Here is a 21,984-nt window from a genome sequence, read left to right on the forward strand (position 1 = left end):
ACTTTTCGGAATTTAGCACTGCTGCGTAACAGTAGGCTCTGGCGCATTTCAAGAACACATCTGTCGATTGGTAGTGTTTTGTCATTTTCAACGAGTTCCTAGCACTCTTCCTTCGCGCATTCTTACTCAAACCGAGTTCATTACCGTAATTTCGTATCTTACGTTTAATACAGTACTTTAAAATGCTTGTGGAAGCATCTTTGTCGACACCTGAAAGTTATTATGAAAAGAGGCCTGGCAGGTGTAGCGACGTAAAAATGAAAAAATGAGAAAGAGCCAACAGCACGCGGTGTTCCCAGGCGGTCACCCATCCAAGTACTAACCGCGCCCGATGTTGCTTAACTTCGGTGATCGGACGAGAACCGGTGTAGTCAACATGGTATGGCCGTTGGCGTCCTTATACTGTAGCCGCACCACGGAGGAAGCATTCGCCTCTTCTCCCAACACACGCAATCGCCGCTTTCCGTGGCACATTTGACGCAAAGCGCGTCTTTCCACCTCGAAGGTGGCGCGGAGTGCGCGCTCGCCTCGGCGTCTCATAGGCGACTGCCGAACGTAGGTGAGACGCACAACACAGCTGCTCGATGCACCGCCTGTCATTCGTTTGGTGCGTGCGGCCTCCGACACCCACTGGCGACGCGCCTTGTTCCTGTTATCCGGCGCAGGGCTTGCGCGCGGCCGGGCGGCGGGGGCACTGCGCGGGGTGTTGCAGTGTCCTGCTGGACCGACGGAAGCTTTCTCACCTGCCTGACACACGCCGCGCTTCCAGATTTATGCGTAATTTGCGCGGTGCATTTGCATTCGCGCCTGTCCCCCCTCCCGTCCCGACTTGTCCCGACTTTGCTCGACTGCCGCTCGCTGCCGCTCGGGTCGCGGCCCATATGACAGCACAAGCACGAGAAACATCTGCGAGACGGGCGCGGGCCTGACCGGCGTGTCCGAGACGCCGTGGGCGGCCGTTCGGAGCTACTAGAGCAGCGCTGTGCCGTGCCATGGAAAGGTGCGAAACCAAGGACAGAAGACACAGAATTTTTGTTTACAAATTTGCACGTGTACACTGCTACAAAACAATAAGCCCGGACGTATTTCGGAACATTTCTGCCGCTTAATACTGTTTTGTTATTTCCAGAGACACTTTGGAAATCTTCCTTGGCACACGCTTCTTCAAACTGAGTTCCCTAATATCGTATCTTTTGTTTATTACAACAGATTTAAGTCATTGTGGAAACATCTTTGTCGCATCGGAAAGGTAGCGTGAAGAGACGGCTGGCAGGGCTGGCGACAAGAAAGCAAAATATGAAGACAGCCAGAGGTCCCAGGCAGTCGCCGATCCGAATACTAACGTTGTTGCTTAACTTGGGTGATGGCACGAGAACGGTTGGTTTTTTTTTATTTATTTATTTATTTAGTTACTTTTCGGAATTTAGCACTGCTGCGTAACAGTAGGCTCTGGCGCATTTCAAGAACACATCTGTCGATTGGTAGTGTTTTGTCATTTTCAACGAGTTCCTAGCACTCTTCCTTCGCGCATTCTTACTCAAACCGAGTTCATTACCGTAATTTCGTATCTTACGTTTAATACAGTACTTTAAAATGCTTGTGGAAGCATCTTTGTCGACACCTGAAAGTTATTATGAAAAGAGGCCTGGCAGGTGTAGCGACGTAAAAATGAAAAAATGAGAAAGAGCCAACAGCACGCGGTGTTCCCAGGCGGTCACCCATCCAAGTACTAACCGCGCCCGATGTTGCTTAACTTCGGTGATCGGACGAGAACCGGTGTAGTCAACATGGTATGGCCGTTGGCGTCCTTATACTGTAGCCGCACCACGGAGGAAGCATTCGCCTCTTCTCCCAACACACGCAATCGCCGCTTTCCGTGGCACATTTGACGCAAAGCGCGTCTTTCCACCTCGAAGGTGGCGCGGAGTGCGCGCTCGCCTCGGCGTCTCATAGGCGACTGCCGAACGTAGGTGAGACGCACAACACAGCTGCTCGATGCACCGCCTGTCATTCGTTTGGTGCGTGCGGCCTCCGACACCCACTGGCGACGCGCCTTGTTCCTGTTATCCGGCGCAGGGCTTGCGCGCGGCCGGGCGGCGGGGGCACTGCGCGGGGTGTTGCAGTGTCCTGCTGGACCGACGGAAGCTTTCTCACCTGCCTGACACACGCCGCGCTTCCAGATTTATGCGTAATTTGCGCGGTGCATTTGCATTCGCGCCTGTCCCCCCTCCCGTCCCGACTTGTCCCGACTTTGCTCGACTGCCGCTCGCTGCCGCTCGGGTCGCGGCCCATATGACAGCACAAGCACGAGAAACATCTGCGAGACGGGCGCGGGCCTGACCGGCGTGTCCGAGACGCCGTGGGCGGCCGTTCGGAGCTACTAGAGCAGCGCTGTGCCGTGCCATGGAAAGGTGCGAAACCAAGGACAGAAGACACAGAATTTTTGTTTACAAATTTGCACGTGTACACTGCTACAAAACAATAAGCCCGGACGTATTTCGGAACATTTCTGCCGCTTAATACTGTTTTGTTATTTCCAGAGACACTTTGGAAATCTTCCTTGGCACACGCTTCTTCAAACTGAGTTCCCTAATATCGTATCTTTTGTTTATTACAACAGATTTAAGTCATTGTGGAAACATCTTTGTCGCATCGGAAAGGTAGCGTGAAGAGACGGCTGGCAGGGCTGGCGACAAGAAAGCAAAATATGAAGACAGCCAGAGGTCCCAGGCAGTCGCCGATCCGAATACTAACGTTGTTGCTTAACTTGGGTGATGGCACGAGAACGGTTGGTTTTTTTTTTATTTATTTATTTATTTAGTTACTTTTCGGAATTTAGCACTGCTGCGTAACAGTAGGCTCTGGCGCATTTCAAGAACACATCTGTCGATTGGTAGTGTTTTGTCATTTTCAACGAGTTCCTAGCACTCTTCCTTCGCGCATTCTTACTCAAACCGAGTTCATTACCGTAATTTCGTATCTTACGTTTAATACAGTACTTTAAAATGCTTGTGGAAGCATCTTTGTCGACACCTGAAAGTTATTATGAAAAGAGGCCTGGCAGGTGTGTAGCGACGTAAAAATGAAAAAATGAGAAAGAGCCAACAGCACGCGGTGTTCCCAGGCGGTCACCCATCCAAGTACTAACCGCGCCCGATGTTGCTTAACTTCGGTGATCGGACGAGAACCGGTGTAGTCAACATGGTATGGCCGTTGGCGTCCTTATACTGTAGCCGCACCACGGAGGAAGCATTCGCCTCTTCTCCCAACACACGCAATCGCCGCTTTCCGTGGCACATTTGACGCAAAGCGCGTCTTTCCACCTCGAAGGTGGCGCGGAGTGCGCGCTCGCCTCGGCGTCTCATAGGCGACTGCCGAACGTAGGTGAGACGCACAACACAGCTGCTCGATGCACCGCCTGTCATTCGTTTGGTGCGTGCGGCCTCCGACACCCACTGGCGACGCGCCTTGTTCCTGTTATCCGGCGCAGGGCTTGCGCGCGGCCGGGCGGCGGGGGCACTGCGCGGGGTGTTGCAGTGTCCTGCTGGACCGACGGAAGCTTTCTCACCTGCCTGACACACGCCGCGCTTCCAGATTTATGCGTAATTTGCGCGGTGCATTTGCATTCGCGCCTGTCCCCCCTCCCGTCCCGACTTGTCCCGACTTTGCTCGACTGCCGCTCGCTGCCGCTCGGGTCGCGGCCCATATGACAGCACAAGCACGAGAAACATCTGCGAGACGGGCGCGGGCCTGACCGGCGTGTCCGAGACGCCGTGGGCGGCCGTTCGGAGCTACTAGAGCAGCGCTGTGCCGTGCCATGGAAAGGTGCGAAACCAAGGACAGAAGACACAGAATTTTTGTTTACAAATTTGCACGTGTACACTGCTACAAAACAATAAGCCCGGACGTATTTCGGAACATTTCTGCCGCTTAATACTGTTTTGTTATTTCCAGAGACACTTTGGAAATCTTCCTTGGCACACGCTTCTTCAAACTGAGTTCCCTAATATCGTATCTTTTGTTTATTACAACAGATTTAAGTCATTGTGGAAACATCTTTGTCGCATCGGAAAGGTAGCGTGAAGAGACGGCTGGCAGGGCTGGCGACAAGAAAGCAAAATATGAAGACAGCCAGAGGTCCCAGGCAGTCGCCGATCCGAATACTAACGTTGTTGCTTAACTTGGGTGATGGCACGAGAACGGTTGGTTTTTTTTTATTTATTTATTTATTTAGTTACTTTTCGGAATTTAGCACTGCTGCGTAACAGTAGGCTCTGGCGCATTTCAAGAACACATCTGTCGATTGGTAGTGTTTTGTCATTTTCAACGAGTTCCTAGCACTCTTCCTTCGCGCATTCTTACTCAAACCGAGTTCATTACCGTAATTTCGTATCTTACGTTTAATACAGTACTTTAAAATGCTTGTGGAAGCATCTTTGTCGACACCTGAAAGTTATTATGAAAAGAGGCCTGGCAGGTGTAGCGACGTAAAAATGAAAAAATGAGAAAGAGCCAACAGCACGCGGTGTTCCCAGGCGGTCACCCATCCAAGTACTAACCGCGCCCGATGTTGCTTAACTTCGGTGATCGGACGAGAACCGGTGTAGTCAACATGGTATGGCCGTTGGCGTCCTTATACTGTAGCCGCACCACGGAGGAAGCATTCGCCTCTTCTCCCAACACACGCAATCGCCGCTTTCCGTGGCACATTTGACGCAAAGCGCGTCTTTCCACCTCGAAGGTGGCGCGGAGTGCGCGCTCGCCTCGGCGTCTCATAGGCGACTGCCGAACGTAGGTGAGACGCACAACACAGCTGCTCGATGCACCGCCTGTCATTCGTTTGGTGCGTGCGGCCTCCGACACCCACTGGCGACGCGCCTTGTTCCTGTTATCCGGCGCAGGGCTTGCGCGCGGCCGGGCGGCGGGGGCACTGCGCGGGGTGTTGCAGTGTCCTGCTGGACCGACGGAAGCTTTCTCACCTGCCTGACACACGCCGCGCTTCCAGATTTATGCGTAATTTGCGCGGTGCATTTGCATTCGCGCCTGTCCCCCCTCCCGTCCCGACTTGTCCCGACTTTGCTCGACTGCCGCTCGCTGCCGCTCGGGTCGCGGCCCATATGACAGCACAAGCACGAGAAACATCTGCGAGACGGGCGCGGGCCTGACCGGCGTGTCCGAGACGCCGTGGGCGGCCGTTCGGAGCTACTAGAGCAGCGCTGTGCCGTGCCATGGAAAGGTGCGAAACCAAGGACAGAAGACACAGAATTTTTGTTTACAAATTTGCACGTGTACACTGCTACAAAACAATAAGCCCGGACGTATTTCGGAACATTTCTGCCGCTTAATACTGTTTTGTTATTTCCAGAGACACTTTGGAAATCTTCCTTGGCACACGCTTCTTCAAACTGAGTTCCCTAATATCGTATCTTTTGTTTATTACAACAGATTTAAGTCATTGTGGAAACATCTTTGTCGCATCGGAAAGGTAGCGTGAAGAGACGGCTGGCAGGGCTGGCGACAAGAAAGCAAAATATGAAGACAGCCAGAGGTCCCAGGCAGTCGCCGATCCGAATACTAACGTTGTTGCTTAACTTGGGTGATGGCACGAGAACGGTTGGTTTTTTTTTATTTATTTATTTATTTAGTTACTTTTCGGAATTTAGCACTGCTGCGTAACAGTAGGCTCTGGCGCATTTCAAGAACACATCTGTCGATTGGTAGTGTTTTGTCATTTTCAACGAGTTCCTAGCACTCTTCCTTCGCGCATTCTTACTCAAACCGAGTTCATTACCGTAATTTCGTATCTTACGTTTAATACAGTACTTTAAAATGCTTGTGGAAGCATCTTTGTCGACACCTGAAAGTTATTATGAAAAGAGGCCTGGCAGGTGTAGCGACGTAAAAATGAAAAAATGAGAAAGAGCCAACAGCACGCGGTGTTCCCAGGCGGTCACCCATCCAAGTACTAACCGCGCCCGATGTTGCTTAACTTCGGTGATCGGACGAGAACCGGTGTAGTCAACATGGTATGGCCGTTGGCGTCCTTATACTGTAGCCGCACCACGGAGGAAGCATTCGCCTCTTCTCCCAACACACGCAATCGCCGCTTTCCGTGGCACATTTGACGCAAAGCGCGTCTTTCCACCTCGAAGGTGGCGCGGAGTGCGCGCTCGCCTCGGCGTCTCATAGGCGACTGCCGAACGTAGGTGAGACGCACAACACAGCTGCTCGATGCACCGCCTGTCATTCGTTTGGTGCGTGCGGCCTCCGACACCCACTGGCGACGCGCCTTGTTCCTGTTATCCGGCGCAGGGCTTGCGCGCGGCCGGGCGGCGGGGGCACTGCGCGGGGTGTTGCAGTGTCCTGCTGGACCGACGGAAGCTTTCTCACCTGCCTGACACACGCCGCGCTTCCAGATTTATGCGTAATTTGCGCGGTGCATTTGCATTCGCGCCTGTCCCCCCTCCCGTCCCGACTTGTCCCGACTTTGCTCGACTGCCGCTCGCTGCCGCTCGGGTCGCGGCCCATATGACAGCACAAGCACGAGAAACATCTGCGAGACGGGCGCGGGCCTGACCGGCGTGTCCGAGACGCCGTGGGCGGCCGTTCGGAGCTACTAGAGCAGCGCTGTGCCGTGCCATGGAAAGGTGCGAAACCAAGGACAGAAGACACAGAATTTTTGTTTACAAATTTGCACGTGTACACTGCTACAAAACAATAAGCCCGGACGTATTTCGGAACATTTCTGCCGCTTAATACTGTTTTGTTATTTCCAGAGACACTTTGGAAATCTTCCTTGGCACACGCTTCTTCAAACTGAGTTCCCTAATATCGTATCTTTTGTTTATTACAACAGATTTAAGTCATTGTGGAAACATCTTTGTCGCATCGGAAAGGTAGCGTGAAGAGACGGCTGGCAGGGCTGGCGACAAGAAAGCAAAATATGAAGACAGCCAGAGGTCCCAGGCAGTCGCCGATCCGAATACTAACGTTGTTGCTTAACTTGGGTGATGGCACGAGAACGGTTGGTTTTTTTTTATTTATTTATTTATTTAGTTACTTTTCGGAATTTAGCACTGCTGCGTAACAGTAGGCTCTGGCGCATTTCAAGAACACATCTGTCGATTGGTAGTGTTTTGTCATTTTCAACGAGTTCCTAGCACTCTTCCTTCGCGCATTCTTACTCAAACCGAGTTCATTACCGTAATTTCGTATCTTACGTTTAATACAGTACTTTAAAATGCTTGTGGAAGCATCTTTGTCGACACCTGAAAGTTATTATGAAAAGAGGCCTGGCAGGTGTAGCGACGTAAAAATGAAAAAATGAGAAAGAGCCAACAGCACGCGGTGTTCCCAGGCGGTCACCCATCCAAGTACTAACCGCGCCCGATGTTGCTTAACTTCGGTGATCGGACGAGAACCGGTGTAGTCAACATGGTATGGCCGTTGGCGTCCTTATACTGTAGCCGCACCACGGAGGAAGCATTCGCCTCTTCTCCCAACACACGCAATCGCCGCTTTCCGTGGCACATTTGACGCAAAGCGCGTCTTTCCACCTCGAAGGTGGCGCGGAGTGCGCGCTCGCCTCGGCGTCTCATAGGCGACTGCCGAACGTAGGTGAGACGCACAACACAGCTGCTCGATGCACCGCCTGTCATTCGTTTGGTGCGTGCGGCCTCCGACACCCACTGGCGACGCGCCTTGTTCCTGTTATCCGGCGCAGGGCTTGCGCGCGGCCGGGCGGCGGGGGCACTGCGCGGGGTGTTGCAGTGTCCTGCTGGACCGACGGAAGCTTTCTCACCTGCCTGACACACGCCGCGCTTCCAGATTTATGCGTAATTTGCGCGGTGCATTTGCATTCGCGCCTGTCCCCCCTCCCGTCCCGACTTGTCCCGACTTTGCTCGACTGCCGCTCGCTGCCGCTCGGGTCGCGGCCCATATGACAGCACAAGCACGAGAAACATCTGCGAGACGGGCGCGGGCCTGACCGGCGTGTCCGAGACGCCGTGGGCGGCCGTTCGGAGCTACTAGAGCAGCGCTGTGCCGTGCCATGGAAAGGTGCGAAACCAAGGACAGAAGACACAGAATTTTTGTTTACAAATTTGCACGTGTACACTGCTACAAAACAATAAGCCCGGACGTATTTCGGAACATTTCTGCCGCTTAATACTGTTTTGTTATTTCCAGAGACACTTTGGAAATCTTCCTTGGCACACGCTTCTTCAAACTGAGTTCCCTAATATCGTATCTTTTGTTTATTACAACAGATTTAAGTCATTGTGGAAACATCTTTGTCGCATCGGAAAGGTAGCGTGAAGAGACGGCTGGCAGGGCTGGCGACAAGAAAGCAAAATATGAAGACAGCCAGAGGTCCCAGGCAGTCGCCGATCCGAATACTAACGTTGTTGCTTAACTTGGGTGATGGCACGAGAACGGTTGGTTTTTTTTTATTTATTTATTTATTTAGTTACTTTTCGGAATTTAGCACTGCTGCGTAACAGTAGGCTCTGGCGCATTTCAAGAACACATCTGTCGATTGGTAGTGTTTTGTCATTTTCAACGAGTTCCTAGCACTCTTCCTTCGCGCATTCTTACTCAAACCGAGTTCATTACCGTAATTTCGTATCTTACGTTTAATACAGTACTTTAAAATGCTTGTGGAAGCATCTTTGTCGACACCTGAAAGTTATTATGAAAAGAGGCCTGGCAGGTGTAGCGACGTAAAAATGAAAAAATGAGAAAGAGCCAACAGCACGCGGTGTTCCCAGGCGGTCACCCATCCAAGTACTAACCGCGCCCGATGTTGCTTAACTTCGGTGATCGGACGAGAACCGGTGTAGTCAACATGGTATGGCCGTTGGCGTCCTTATACTGTAGCCGCACCACGGAGGAAGCATTCGCCTCTTCTCCCAACACACGCAATCGCCGCTTTCCGTGGCACATTTGACGCAAAGCGCGTCTTTCCACCTCGAAGGTGGCGCGGAGTGCGCGCGCTCGCCTCGGCGTCTCATAGGCGACTGCCGAACGTAGGTGAGACGCACAACACAGCTGCTCGATGCACCGCCTGTCATTCGTTTGGTGCGTGCGGCCTCCGACACCCACTGGCGACGCGCCTTGTTCCTGTTATCCGGCGCAGGGCTTGCGCGCGGCCGGGCGGCGGGGGCACTGCGCGGGGTGTTGCAGTGTCCTGCTGGACCGACGGAAGCTTTCTCACCTGCCTGACACACGCCGCGCTTCCAGATTTATGCGTAATTTGCGCGGTGCATTTGCATTCGCGCCTGTCCCCCCTCCCGTCCCGACTTGTCCCGACTTTGCTCGACTGCCGCTCGCTGCCGCTCGGGTCGCGGCCCATATGACAGCACAAGCACGAGAAACATCTGCGAGACGGGCGCGGGCCTGACCGGCGTGTCCGAGACGCCGTGGGCGGCCGTTCGGAGCTACTAGAGCAGCGCTGTGCCGTGCCATGGAAAGGTGCGAAACCAAGGACAGAAGACACAGAATTTTTGTTTACAAATTTGCACGTGTACACTGCTACAAAACAATAAGCCCGGACGTATTTCGGAACATTTCTGCCGCTTAATACTGTTTTGTTATTTCCAGAGACACTTTGGAAATCTTCCTTGGCACACGCTTCTTCAAACTGAGTTCCCTAATATCGTATCTTTTGTTTATTACAACAGATTTAAGTCATTGTGGAAACATCTTTGTCGCATCGGAAAGGTAGCGTGAAGAGACGGCTGGCAGGGCTGGCGACAAGAAAGCAAAATATGAAGACAGCCAGAGGTCCCAGGCAGTCGCCGATCCGAATACTAACGTTGTTGCTTAACTTGGGTGATGGCACGAGAACGGTTGGTTTTTTTTTATTTATTTATTTATTTAGTTACTTTTCGGAATTTAGCACTGCTGCGTAACAGTAGGCTCTGGCGCATTTCAAGAACACATCTGTCGATTGGTAGTGTTTTGTCATTTTCAACGAGTTCCTAGCACTCTTCCTTCGCGCATTCTTACTCAAACCGAGTTCATTACCGTAATTTCGTATCTTACGTTTAATACAGTACTTTAAAATGCTTGTGGAAGCATCTTTGTCGACACCTGAAAGTTATTATGAAAAGAGGCCTGGCAGGTGTAGCGACGTAAAAATGAAAAAATGAGAAAGAGCCAACAGCACGCGGTGTTCCCAGGCGGTCACCCATCCAAGTACTAACCGCGCCCGATGTTGCTTAACTTCGGTGATCGGACGAGAACCGGTGTAGTCAACATGGTATGGCCGTTGGCGTCCTTATACTGTAGCCGCACCACGGAGGAAGCATTCGCCTCTTCTCCCAACACACGCAATCGCCGCTTTCCGTGGCACATTTGACGCAAAGCGCGTCTTTCCACCTCGAAGGTGGCGCGGAGTGCGCGCTCGCCTCGGCGTCTCATAGGCGACTGCCGAACGTAGGTGAGACGCACAACACAGCTGCTCGATGCACCGCCTGTCATTCGTTTGGTGCGTGCGGCCTCCGACACCCACTGGCGACGCGCCTTGTTCCTGTTATCCGGCGCAGGGCTTGCGCGCGGCCGGGCGGCGGGGGCACTGCGCGGGGTGTTGCAGTGTCCTGCTGGACCGACGGAAGCTTTCTCACCTGCCTGACACACGCCGCGCTTCCAGATTTATGCGTAATTTGCGCGGTGCATTTGCATTCGCGCCTGTCCCCCCTCCCGTCCCGACTTGTCCCGACTTTGCTCGACTGCCGCTCGCTGCCGCTCGGGTCGCGGCCCATATGACAGCACAAGCACGAGAAACATCTGCGAGACGGGCGCGGGCCTGACCGGCGTGTCCGAGACGCCGTGGGCGGCCGTTCGGAGCTACTAGAGCAGCGCTGTGCCGTGCCATGGAAAGGTGCGAAACCAAGGACAGAAGACACAGAATTTTTGTTTACAAATTTGCACGTGTACACTGCTACAAAACAATAAGCCCGGACGTATTTCGGAACATTTCTGCCGCTTAATACTGTTTTGTTATTTCCAGAGACACTTTGGAAATCTTCCTTGGCACACGCTTCTTCAAACTGAGTTCCCTAATATCGTATCTTTTGTTTATTACAACAGATTTAAGTCATTGTGGAAACATCTTTGTCGCATCGGAAAGGTAGCGTGAAGAGACGGCTGGCAGGGCTGGCGACAAGAAAGCAAAATATGAAGACAGCCAGAGGTCCCAGGCAGTCGCCGATCCGAATACTAACGTTGTTGCTTAACTTGGGTGATGGCACGAGAACGGTTGGTTTTTTTTTTATTTATTTATTTATTTAGTTACTTTTCGGAATTTAGCACTGCTGCGTAACAGTAGGCTCTGGCGCATTTCAAGAACACATCTGTCGATTGGTAGTGTTTTGTCATTTTCAACGAGTTCCTAGCACTCTTCCTTCGCGCATTCTTACTCAAACCGAGTTCATTACCGTAATTTCGTATCTTACGTTTAATACAGTACTTTAAAATGCTTGTGGAAGCATCTTTGTCGACACCTGAAAGTTATTATGAAAAGAGGCCTGGCAGGTGTAGCGACGTAAAAATGAAAAAATGAGAAAGAGCCAACAGCACGCGGTGTTCCCAGGCGGTCACCCATCCAAGTACTAACCGCGCCCGATGTTGCTTAACTTCGGTGATCGGACGAGAACCGGTGTAGTCAACATGGTATGGCCGTTGGCGTCCTTATACTGTAGCCGCACCACGGAGGAAGCATTCGCCTCTTCTCCCAACACACGCAATCGCCGCTTTCCGTGGCACATTTGACGCAAAGCGCGTCTTTCCACCTCGAAGGTGGCGCGGAGTGCGCGCTCGCCTCGGCGTCTCATAGGCGACTGCCGAACGTAGGTGAGACGCACAACACAGCTGCTCGATGCACCGCCTGTCATTCGTTTGGTGCGTGCGGCCTCCGACACCCACTGGCGACGCGCCTTGTTCCTGTTATCCGGCGCAGGGCTTGCGCGCGGCCGGGCGGCGGGGGCACTGCGCGGGGTGTTGCAGTGTCCTGCTGGACCGACGGAAGCTTTCTCACCTGCCTGACACACGCCGCGCTTCCAGATTTATGCGTAATTTGCGCGGTGCATTTGCATTCGCGCCTGTCCCCCCTCCCGTCCCGACTTGTCCCGACTTTGCTCGACTGCCGCTCGCTGCCGCTCGGGTCGCGGCCCATATGACAGCACAAGCACGAGAAACATCTGCGAGACGGGCGCGGGCCTGACCGGCGTGTCCGAGACGCCGTGGGCGGCCGTTCGGAGCTACTAGAGCAGCGCTGTGCCGTGCCATGGAAAGGTGCGAAACCAAGGACAGAAGACACAGAATTTTTGTTTACAAATTTGCACGTGTACACTGCTACAAAACAATAAGCCCGGACGTATTTCGGAACATTTCTGCCGCTTAATACTGTTTTGTTATTTCCAGAGACACTTTGGAAATCTTCCTTGGCACACGCTTCTTCAAACTGAGTTCCCTAATATCGTATCTTTTGTTTATTACAACAGATTTAAGTCATTGTGGAAACATCTTTGTCGCATCGGAAAGGTAGCGTGAAGAGACGGCTGGCAGGGCTGGCGACAAGAAAGCAAAATATGAAGACAGCCAGAGGTCCCAGGCAGTCGCCGATCCGAATACTAACGTTGTTGCTTAACTTGGGTGATGGCACGAGAACGGTTGGTTTTTTTTTATTTATTTATTTATTTAGTTACTTTTCGGAATTTAGCACTGCTGCGTAACAGTAGGCTCTGGCGCATTTCAAGAACACATCTGTCGATTGGTAGTGTTTTGTCATTTTCAACGAGTTCCTAGCACTCTTCCTTCGCGCATTCTTACTCAAACCGAGTTCATTACCGTAATTTCGTATCTTACGTTTAATACAGTACTTTAAAATGCTTGTGGAAGCATCTTTGTCGACACCTGAAAGTTATTATGAAAAGAGGCCTGGCAGGTGTAGCGACGTAAAAATGAAAAAATGAGAAAGAGCCAACAGCACGCGGTGTTCCCAGGCGGTCACCCATCCAAGTACTAACCGCGCCCGATGTTGCTTAACTTCGGTGATCGGACGAGAACCGGTGTAGTCAACATGGTATGGCCGTTGGCGTCCTTATACTGTAGCCGCACCACGGAGGAAGCATTCGCCTCTTCTCCCAACACACGCAATCGCCGCTTTCCGTGGCACATTTGACGCAAAGCGCGTCTTTCCACCTCGAAGGTGGCGCGGAGTGCGCGCTCGCCTCGGCGTCTCATAGGCGACTGCCGAACGTAGGTGAGACGCACAACACAGCTGCTCGATGCACCGCCTGTCATTCGTTTGGTGCGTGCGGCCTCCGACACCCACTGGCGACGCGCCTTGTTCCTGTTATCCGGCGCAGGGCTTGCGCGCGGCCGGGCGGCGGGGGCACTGCGCGGGGTGTTGCAGTGTCCTGCTGGACCGACGGAAGCTTTCTCACCTGCCTGACACACGCCGCGCTTCCAGATTTATGCGTAATTTGCGCGGTGCATTTGCATTCGCGCCTGTCCCCCCTCCCGTCCCGACTTGTCCCGACTTTGCTCGACTGCCGCTCGCTGCCGCTCGGGTCGCGGCCCATATGACAGCACAAGCACGAGAAACATCTGCGAGACGGGCGCGGGCCTGACCGGCGTGTCCGAGACGCCGTGGGCGGCCGTTCGGAGCTACTAGAGCAGCGCTGTGCCGTGCCATGGAAAGGTGCGAAACCAAGGACAGAAGACACAGAATTTTTGTTTACAAATTTGCACGTGTACACTGCTACAAAACAATAAGCCCGGACGTATTTCGGAACATTTCTGCCGCTTAATACTGTTTTGTTATTTCCAGAGACACTTTGGAAATCTTCCTTGGCACACGCTTCTTCAAACTGAGTTCCCTAATATCGTATCTTTTGTTTATTACAACAGATTTAAGTCATTGTGGAAACATCTTTGTCGCATCGGAAAGGTAGCGTGAAGAGACGGCTGGCAGGGCTGGCGACAAGAAAGCAAAATATGAAGACAGCCAGAGGTCCCAGGCAGTCGCCGATCCGAATACTAACGTTGTTGCTTAACTTGGGTGATGGCACGAGAACGGTTGGTTTTTTTTTATTTATTTATTTATTTAGTTACTTTTCGGAATTTAGCACTGCTGCGTAACAGTAGGCTCTGGCGCATTTCAAGAACACATCTGTCGATTGGTAGTGTTTTGTCATTTTCAACGAGTTCCTAGCACTCTTCCTTCGCGCATTCTTACTCAAACCGAGTTCATTACCGTAATTTCGTATCTTACGTTTAATACAGTACTTTAAAATGCTTGTGGAAGCATCTTTGTCGACACCTGAAAGTTATTATGAAAAGAGGCCTGGCAGGTGTAGCGACGTAAAAATGAAAAAATGAGAAAGAGCCAACAGCACGCGGTGTTCCCAGGCGGTCACCCATCCAAGTACTAACCGCGCCCGATGTTGCTTAACTTCGGTGATCGGACGAGAACCGGTGTAGTCAACATGGTATGGCCGTTGGCGTCCTTATACTGTAGCCGCACCACGGAGGAAGCATTCGCCTCTTCTCCCAACACACGCAATCGCCGCTTTCCGTGGCACATTTGACGCAAAGCGCGTCTTTCCACCTCGAAGGTGGCGCGGAGTGCGCGCTCGCCTCGGCGTCTCATAGGCGACTGCCGAACGTAGGTGAGACGCACAACACAGCTGCTCGATGCACCGCCTGTCATTCGTTTGGTGCGTGCGGCCTCCGACACCCACTGGCGACGCGCCTTGTTCCTGTTATCCGGCGCAGGGCTTGCGCGCGGCCGGGCGGCGGGGGCACTGCGCGGGGTGTTGCAGTGTCCTGCTGGACCGACGGAAGCTTTCTCACCTGCCTGACACACGCCGCGCTTCCAGATTTATGCGTAATTTGCGCGGTGCATTTGCATTCGCGCCTGTCCCCCCTCCCGTCCCGACTTGTCCCGACTTTGCTCGACTGCCGCTCGCTGCCGCTCGGGTCGCGGCCCATATGACAGCACAAGCACGAGAAACATCTGCGAGACGGGCGCGGGCCTGACCGGCGTGTCCGAGACGCCGTGGGCGGCCGTTCGGAGCTACTAGAGCAGCGCTGTGCCGTGCCATGGAAAGGTGCGAAACCAAGGACAGAAGACACAGAATTTTTGTTTACAAATTTGCACGTGTACACTGCTACAAAACAATAAGCCCGGACGTATTTCGGAACATTTCTGCCGCTTAATACTGTTTTGTTATTTCCAGAGACACTTTGGAAATCTTCCTTGGCACACGCTTCTTCAAACTGAGTTCCCTAATATCGTATCTTTTGTTTATTACAACAGATTTAAGTCATTGTGGAAACATCTTTGTCGCATCGGAAAGGTAGCGTGAAGAGACGGCTGGCAGGGCTGGCGACAAGAAAGCAAAATATGAAGACAGCCAGAGGTCCCAGGCAGTCGCCGATCCGAATACTAACGTTGTTGCTTAACTTGGGTGATGGCACGAGAACGGTTGGTTTTTTTTTTATTTATTTATTTATTTAGTTACTTTTCGGAATTTAGCACTGCTGCGTAACAGTAGGCTCTGGCGCATTTCAAGAACACATCTGTCGATTGGTAGTGTTTTGTCATTTTCAACGAGTTCCTAGCACTCTTCCTTCGCGCATTCTTACTCAAACCGAGTTCATTACCGTAATTTCGTATCTTACGTTTAATACAGTACTTTAAAATGCTTGTGGAAGCATCTTTGTCGACACCTGAAAGTTATTATGAAAAGAGGCCTGGCAGGTGTAGCGACGTAAAAATGAAAAAATGAGAAAGAGCCAACAGCACGCGGTGTTCCCAGGCGGTCACCCATCCAAGTACTAACCGCGCCCGATGTTGCTTAACTTCGGTGATCGGACGAGAACCGGTGTAGTCAACATGGTATGGCCGTTGGCGTCCTTATACTGTAGCCGCACCACGGAGGAAGCATTCGCCTCTTCTCCCAACACACGCAATCGCCGCTTTCCGTGGCACATTTGACGCAAAGCGCGTCTTTCCACCTCGAAGGTGGCGCGGAGTGCGCGCTCGCCTCGGCGTCTCATAGGCGACTGCCGAACGTAGGTGAGACGCACAACACAGCTGCTCGATGCACCGCCTGTCATTCGTTTGGTGCGTGCGGCCTCCGACACCCACTGGCGACGCGCCTTGTTCCTGTTATCCGGCGCAGGGCTTGCGCGCGGCCGGGCGGCGGGGGCACTGCGCGGGGTGTTGCAGTGTCCTGCTGGACCGACGGAAGCTTTCTCACCTGCCTGACACACGCCGCGCTTCCAGATTTATGCGTAATTTGCGCGGTGCATTTGCATTCGCGCCTGTCCCCCCTCCCGTCCCGACTTGTCCCGACTTTGCTCGACTGCCGCTCGCTGCCGCTCGGGTCGCGGCCCATATGACAGCACAAGCACGAGAAACATCTGCGAGACGGGCGCGGGCCTGACCGGCGTGTCCGAGACGCCGTGGGCGGCCGTTCGGAGCTACTAGAGCAGCGCTGTGCCGTGCCATGGAAAGGTGCGAAACCAAGGACAGAAGACACAGAATTTTTGTTTACAAATTTGCACGTGTACACTGCTACAAAACAATAAGCCCGGACGTATTTCGGAACATTTCTGCCGCTTAATACTGTTTTGTTATTTCCAGAGACACTTTGGAAATCTTCCTTGGCACACGCTTCTTCAAACTGAGTTCCCTAATATCGTATCTTTTGTTTATTACAACAGATTTAAGTCATTGTGGAAACATCTTTGTCGCATCGGAAAGGTAGCGTGAAGAGACGGCTGGCAGGGCTGGCGACAAGAAAGCAAAATATGAAGACAGCCAGAGGTCCCAGGCAGTCGCCGATCCGAATACTAACGTTGTTGCTTAACTTGGGTGATGGCACGAGAACGGTTGGTTTTTTTTTTATTTATTTATTTATTTAGTTACTTTTCGGAATTTAGCACTGCTGCGTAACAGTAGGCTCTGGCGCATTTCAAGAACACATCTGTCGATTGGTAGTGTTTTGTCATTTTCAACGAGTTCCTAGCACTCTTCCTTCGCGCATTCTTACTCAAACCGAGTTCATTACCGTAATTTCGTATCTTACGTTTAATACAGTACTTTAAAATGCTTGTGGAAGCATCTTTGTCGACACCTGAAAGTTATTATGAAAAGAGGCCTGGCAGGTGTAGCGACGTAAAAATGAAAAAATGAGAAAGAGCCAACAGCACGCGGTGTTCCCAGGCGGTCACCCATCCAAGTACTAACCGCGCCCGATGTTGCTTAACTTCGGTGATCGGACGAGAACCGGTGTAGTCAACATGGTATGGCCGTTGGCGTCCTTATACTGTAGCCGCACCACGGAGGAAGCATTCGCCTCTTCTCCCAACACACGCAATCGCCGCTTTCCGTGGCACATTTGACGCAAAGCGCGTCTTTCCACCTCGAAGGTGGCGCGGAGTGCGCGCTCGCCTCGGCGTCTCATAGGCGACTGCCGAACGTAGGTGAGACGCACAACACAGCTGCTCGATGCACCGCCTGTCATTCGTTTGGTGCGTGCGGCCTCCGACACCCACTGGCGACGCGCCTTGTTCCTGTTATCCGGCGCAGGGCTTGCGCGCGGCCGGGCGGCGGGGGCACTGCGCGGGGTGTTGCAGTGTCCTGCTGGACCGACGGAAGCTTTCTCACCTGCCTGACACACGCCGCGCTTCCAGATTTATGCGTAATTTGCGCGGTGCATTTGCATTCGCGCCTGTCCCCCCTCCCGTCCCGACTTGTCCCGACTTTGCTCGACTGCCGCTCGCTGCCGCTCGGGTCGCGGCCCATATGACAGCACAAGCACGAGAAACATCTGCGAGACGGGCGCGGGCCTGACCGGCGTGTCCGAGACGCCGTGGGCGGCCGTTCGGAGCTACTAGAGCAGCGCTGTGCCGTGCCATGGAAAGGTGCGAAACCAAGGACAGAAGACACAGAATTTTTGTTTACAAATTTGCACGTGTACACTGCTACAAAACAATAAGCCCGGACGTATTTCGGAACATTTCTGCCGCTTAATACTGTTTTGTTATTTCCAGAGACACTTTGGAAATCTTCCTTGGCACACGCTTCTTCAAACTGAGTTCCCTAATATCGTATCTTTTGTTTATTACAACAGATTTAAGTCATTGTGGAAACATCTTTGTCGCATCGGAAAGGTAGCGTGAAGAGACGGCTGGCAGGGCTGGCGACAAGAAAGCAAAATATGAAGACAGCCAGAGGTCCCAGGCAGTCGCCGATCCGAATACTAACGTTGTTGCTTAACTTGGGTGATGGCACGAGAACGGTTGGTTTTTTTTTTATTTATTTATTTATTTAGTTACTTTTCGGAATTTAGCACTGCTGCGTAACAGTAGGCTCTGGCGCATTTCAAGAACACATCTGTCGATTGGTAGTGTTTTGTCATTTTCAACGAGTTCCTAGCACTCTTCCTTCGCGCATTCTTACTCAAACCGAGTTCATTACCGTAATTTCGTATCTTACGTTTAATACAGTACTTTAAAATGCTTGTGGAAGCATCTTTGTCGACACCTGAAAGTTATTATGAAAAGAGGCCTGGCAGGTGTAGCGACGTAAAAATGAAAAAATGAGAAAGAGCCAACAGCACGCGGTGTTCCCAGGCGGTCACCCATCCAAGTACTAACCGCGCCCGATGTTGCTTAACTTCGGTGATCGGACGAGAACCGGTGTAGTCAACATGGTATGGCCGTTGGCGTCCTTATACTGTAGCCGCACCACGGAGGAAGCATTCGCCTCTTCTCCCAACACACGCAATCGCCGCTTTCCGTGGCACATTTGACGCAAAGCGCGTCTTTCCACCTCGAAGGTGGCGCGGAGTGCGCGCTCGCCTCGGCGTCTCATAGGCGACTGCCGAACGTAGGTGAGACGCACAACACAGCTGCTCGATGCACCGCCTGTCATTCGTTTGGTGCGTGCGGCCTCCGACACCCACTGGCGACGCGCCTTGTTCCTGTTATCCGGCGCAGGGCTTGCGCGCGGCCGGGCGGCGGGGGCACTGCGCGGGGTGTTGCAGTGTCCTGCTGGACCGACGGAAGCTTTCTCACCTGCCTGACACACGCCGCGCTTCCAGATTTATGCGTAATTTGCGCGGTGCATTTGCATTCGCGCCTGTCCCCCCTCCCGTCCCGACTTGTCCCGACTTTGCTCGACTGCCGCTCGCTGCCGCTCGGGTCGCGGCCCATATGACAGCACAAGCACGAGAAACATCTGCGAGACGGGCGCGGGCCTGACCGGCGTGTCCGAGACGCCGTGGGCGGCCGTTCGGAGCTACTAGAGCAGCGCTGTGCCGTGCCATGGAAAGGTGCGAAACCAAGGACAGAAGACACAGAATTTTTGTTTACAAATTTGCACGTGTACACTGCTACAAAACAATAAGCCCGGACGTATTTCGGAACATTTCTGCCGCTTAATACTGTTTTGTTATTTCCAGAGACACTTTGGAAATCTTCCTTGGCACACGCTTCTTCAAACTGAGTTCCCTAATATCGTATCTTTTGTTTATTACAACAGATTTAAGTCATTGTGGAAACATCTTTGTCGCATCGGAAAGGTAGCGTGAAGAGACGGCTGGCAGGGCTGGCGACAAGAAAGCAAAATATGAAGACAGCCAGAGGTCCCAGGCAGTCGCCGATCCGAATACTAACGTTGTTGCTTAACTTGGGTGATGGCACGAGAACGGTTGGTTTTTTTTTTATTTATTTATTTATTTAGTTACTTTTCGGAATTTAGCACTGCTGCGTAACAGTAGGCTCTGGCGCATTTCAAGAACACATCTGTCGATTGGTAGTGTTTTGTCATTTTCAACGAGTTCCTAGCACTCTTCCTTCGCGCATTCTTACTCAAACCGAGTTCATTACCGTAATTTCGTATCTTACGTTTAATACAGTACTTTAAAATGCTTGTGGAAGCATCTTTGTCGACACCTGAAAGTTATTATGAAAAGAGGCCTGGCAGGTGTAGCGACGTAAAAATGAAAAAATGAGAAAGAGCCAACAGCACGCGGTGTTCCCAGGCGGTCACCCATCCAAGTACTAACCGCGCCCGATGTTGCTTAACTTCGGTGATCGGACGAGAACCGGTGTAGTCAACATGGTATGGCCGTTGGCGTCCTTATACTGTAGCCGCACCACGGAGGAAGCATTCGCCTCTTCTCCCAACACACGCAATCGCCGCTTTCCGTGGCACATTTGACGCAAAGCGCGTCTTTCCACCTCGAAGGTGGCGCGGAGTGCGCGCTCGCCTCGGCGTCTCATAGGCGACTGCCGAACGTAGGTGAGACGCACAACACAGCTGCTCGATGCACCGCCTGTCATTCGTTTGGTGCGTGCGGCCTCCGACACCCACTGGCGACGCGCCTTGTTCCTGTTATCCGGCGCAGGGCTTGCGCGCGGCCGGGCGGCGGGGGCACTGCGCGGGGTGTTGCAGTGTCCTGCTGGACCGACGGAAGCTTTCTCACCTGCCTGACACACGCCGCGCTTCCAGATTTATGCGTAATTTGCGCGGTGCATTTGCATTCGCGCCTGTCCCCCCTCCCGTCCCGACTTGTCCCGACTTTGCTCGACTGCCGCTCGCTGCCGCTCGGGTCGCGGCCCATATGACAGCACAAGCACGAGAAACATCTGCGAGACGGGCGCGGGCCTGACCGGCGTGTCCGAGACGCCGTGGGCGGCCGTTCGGAGCTACTAGAGCAGCGCTGTGCCGTGCCATGGAAAGGTGCGAAACCAAGGACAGAAGACACAGAATTTTTGTTTACAAATTTGCACGTGTACACTGCTACAAAACAATAAGCCCGGACGTATTTCGGAACATTTCTGCCGCTTAATACTGTTTTGTTATTTCCAGAGACACTTTGGAAATCTTCCTTGGCACACGCTTCTTCAAACTGAGTTCCCTAATATCGTATCTTTTGTTTATTACAACAGATTTAAGTCATTGTGGAAACATCTTTGTCGCATCGGAAAGGTAGCGTGAAGAGACGGCTGGCAGGGCTGGCGACAAGAAAGCAAAATATGAAGACAGCCAGAGGTCCCAGGCAGTCGCCGATCCGAATACTAACGTTGTTGCTTAACTTGGGTGATGGCACGAGAACGGTTGGTTTTTTTTTTATTTATTTATTTATTTAGTTACTTTTCGGAATTTAGCACTGCTGCGTAACAGTAGGCTCTGGCGCATTTCAAGAACACATCTGTCGATTGGTAGTGTTTTGTCATTTTCAACGAGTTCCTAGCACTCTTCCTTCGCGCATTCTTACTCAAACCGAGTTCATTACCGTAATTTCGTATCTTACGTTTAATACAGTACTTTAAAATGCTTGTGGAAGCATCTTTGTCGACACCTGAAAGTTATTATGAAAAGAGGCCTGGCAGGTGTAGCGACGTAAAAATGAAAAAATGAGAAAGAGCCAACAGCACGCGGTGTTCCCAGGCGGTCACCCATCCAAGTACTAACCGCGCCCGATGTTGCTTAACTTCGGTGATCGGACGAGAACCGGTGTAGTCAACATGGTATGGCCGTTGGCGTCCTTATACTGTAGCCGCACCACGGAGGAAGCATTCGCCTCTTCTCCCAACACACGCAATCGCCGCTTTCCGTGGCACATTTGACGCAAAGCGCGTCTTTCCACCTCGAAGGTGGCGCGGAGTGCGCGCTCGCCTCGGCGTCTCATAGGCGACTGCCGAACGTAGGTGAGACGCACAACACAGCTGCTCGATGCACCGCCTGTCATTCGTTTGGTGCGTGCGGCCTCCGACACCCACTGGCGACGCGCCTTGTTCCTGTTATCCGGCGCAGGGCTTGCGCGCGGCCGGGCGGCGGGGGCACTGCGCGGGGTGTTGCAGTGTCCTGCTGGACCAACGGAAGCTTTCTCACCTGCCTGACACACGCCGCGCTTCCAGATTTATGCGTAATTTGCGCGGTGCATTTGCATTCGCGCC

General features: G+C 52.5%; 16 non-coding genes across 16 annotated transcripts; all 16 read right to left on the reverse strand.

Moving 5' to 3' along the window:
- Nucleotides 1-274: 274 nt before the first annotated feature.
- Nucleotides 275-393, reverse strand: LOC126154521 (5S ribosomal RNA). The gene has a single exon (XR_007532098.1). It is a non-coding gene; the product is annotated as a 5S ribosomal RNA (ribosomal RNA).
- Nucleotides 394-1,685: 1,292 nt separating this feature from the next.
- Nucleotides 1,686-1,804, reverse strand: LOC126154529 (5S ribosomal RNA). Its single transcript, XR_007532104.1, has one exon. It is a non-coding gene; the product is annotated as a 5S ribosomal RNA (ribosomal RNA).
- Nucleotides 1,805-3,099: 1,295 nt separating this feature from the next.
- Nucleotides 3,100-3,218, reverse strand: LOC126154530 (5S ribosomal RNA). Its single transcript, XR_007532105.1, has one exon. It is a non-coding gene; the product is annotated as a 5S ribosomal RNA (ribosomal RNA).
- A 1,292-nt stretch (nt 3,219-4,510) lies between these two features.
- Nucleotides 4,511-4,629, reverse strand: LOC126154531 (5S ribosomal RNA). The gene has a single exon (XR_007532106.1). It is a non-coding gene; the product is annotated as a 5S ribosomal RNA (ribosomal RNA).
- Nucleotides 4,630-5,921: 1,292 nt separating this feature from the next.
- LOC126154532 (5S ribosomal RNA) lies at nt 5,922-6,040 on the reverse strand. Its single transcript, XR_007532107.1, has one exon. It is a non-coding gene; the product is annotated as a 5S ribosomal RNA (ribosomal RNA).
- A 1,292-nt stretch (nt 6,041-7,332) lies between these two features.
- On the reverse strand, nt 7,333-7,451 carry LOC126154533 (5S ribosomal RNA). Its single transcript, XR_007532108.1, has one exon. It is a non-coding gene; the product is annotated as a 5S ribosomal RNA (ribosomal RNA).
- A 1,292-nt stretch (nt 7,452-8,743) lies between these two features.
- On the reverse strand, nt 8,744-8,862 carry LOC126154534 (5S ribosomal RNA). The gene has a single exon (XR_007532109.1). It is a non-coding gene; the product is annotated as a 5S ribosomal RNA (ribosomal RNA).
- A 1,294-nt stretch (nt 8,863-10,156) lies between these two features.
- LOC126154535 (5S ribosomal RNA) lies at nt 10,157-10,275 on the reverse strand. The gene has a single exon (XR_007532110.1). It is a non-coding gene; the product is annotated as a 5S ribosomal RNA (ribosomal RNA).
- Nucleotides 10,276-11,568: 1,293 nt separating this feature from the next.
- Nucleotides 11,569-11,687, reverse strand: LOC126154536 (5S ribosomal RNA). Its single transcript, XR_007532111.1, has one exon. It is a non-coding gene; the product is annotated as a 5S ribosomal RNA (ribosomal RNA).
- A 1,292-nt stretch (nt 11,688-12,979) lies between these two features.
- Nucleotides 12,980-13,098, reverse strand: LOC126154538 (5S ribosomal RNA). The gene has a single exon (XR_007532113.1). It is a non-coding gene; the product is annotated as a 5S ribosomal RNA (ribosomal RNA).
- A 1,292-nt stretch (nt 13,099-14,390) lies between these two features.
- Nucleotides 14,391-14,509, reverse strand: LOC126154539 (5S ribosomal RNA). Its single transcript, XR_007532114.1, has one exon. It is a non-coding gene; the product is annotated as a 5S ribosomal RNA (ribosomal RNA).
- Nucleotides 14,510-15,802: 1,293 nt separating this feature from the next.
- Nucleotides 15,803-15,921, reverse strand: LOC126154540 (5S ribosomal RNA). Its single transcript, XR_007532115.1, has one exon. It is a non-coding gene; the product is annotated as a 5S ribosomal RNA (ribosomal RNA).
- A 1,293-nt stretch (nt 15,922-17,214) lies between these two features.
- On the reverse strand, nt 17,215-17,333 carry LOC126154541 (5S ribosomal RNA). The gene has a single exon (XR_007532116.1). It is a non-coding gene; the product is annotated as a 5S ribosomal RNA (ribosomal RNA).
- A 1,293-nt stretch (nt 17,334-18,626) lies between these two features.
- Nucleotides 18,627-18,745, reverse strand: LOC126154542 (5S ribosomal RNA). Its single transcript, XR_007532117.1, has one exon. It is a non-coding gene; the product is annotated as a 5S ribosomal RNA (ribosomal RNA).
- A 1,293-nt stretch (nt 18,746-20,038) lies between these two features.
- LOC126154544 (5S ribosomal RNA) lies at nt 20,039-20,157 on the reverse strand. The gene has a single exon (XR_007532118.1). It is a non-coding gene; the product is annotated as a 5S ribosomal RNA (ribosomal RNA).
- Nucleotides 20,158-21,450: 1,293 nt separating this feature from the next.
- Nucleotides 21,451-21,569, reverse strand: LOC126154545 (5S ribosomal RNA). The gene has a single exon (XR_007532119.1). It is a non-coding gene; the product is annotated as a 5S ribosomal RNA (ribosomal RNA).
- Between the last annotated feature and the right edge of the window lie 415 nt (nt 21,570-21,984).

The sequence above is a fragment of the Schistocerca cancellata genome, unplaced genomic scaffold, assembly GCF_023864275.1.
Source record: "Schistocerca cancellata isolate TAMUIC-IGC-003103 unplaced genomic scaffold, iqSchCanc2.1 HiC_scaffold_1093, whole genome shotgun sequence".
Taxonomy (NCBI): Eukaryota; Metazoa; Arthropoda; class Insecta; order Orthoptera; family Acrididae; genus Schistocerca; species Schistocerca cancellata.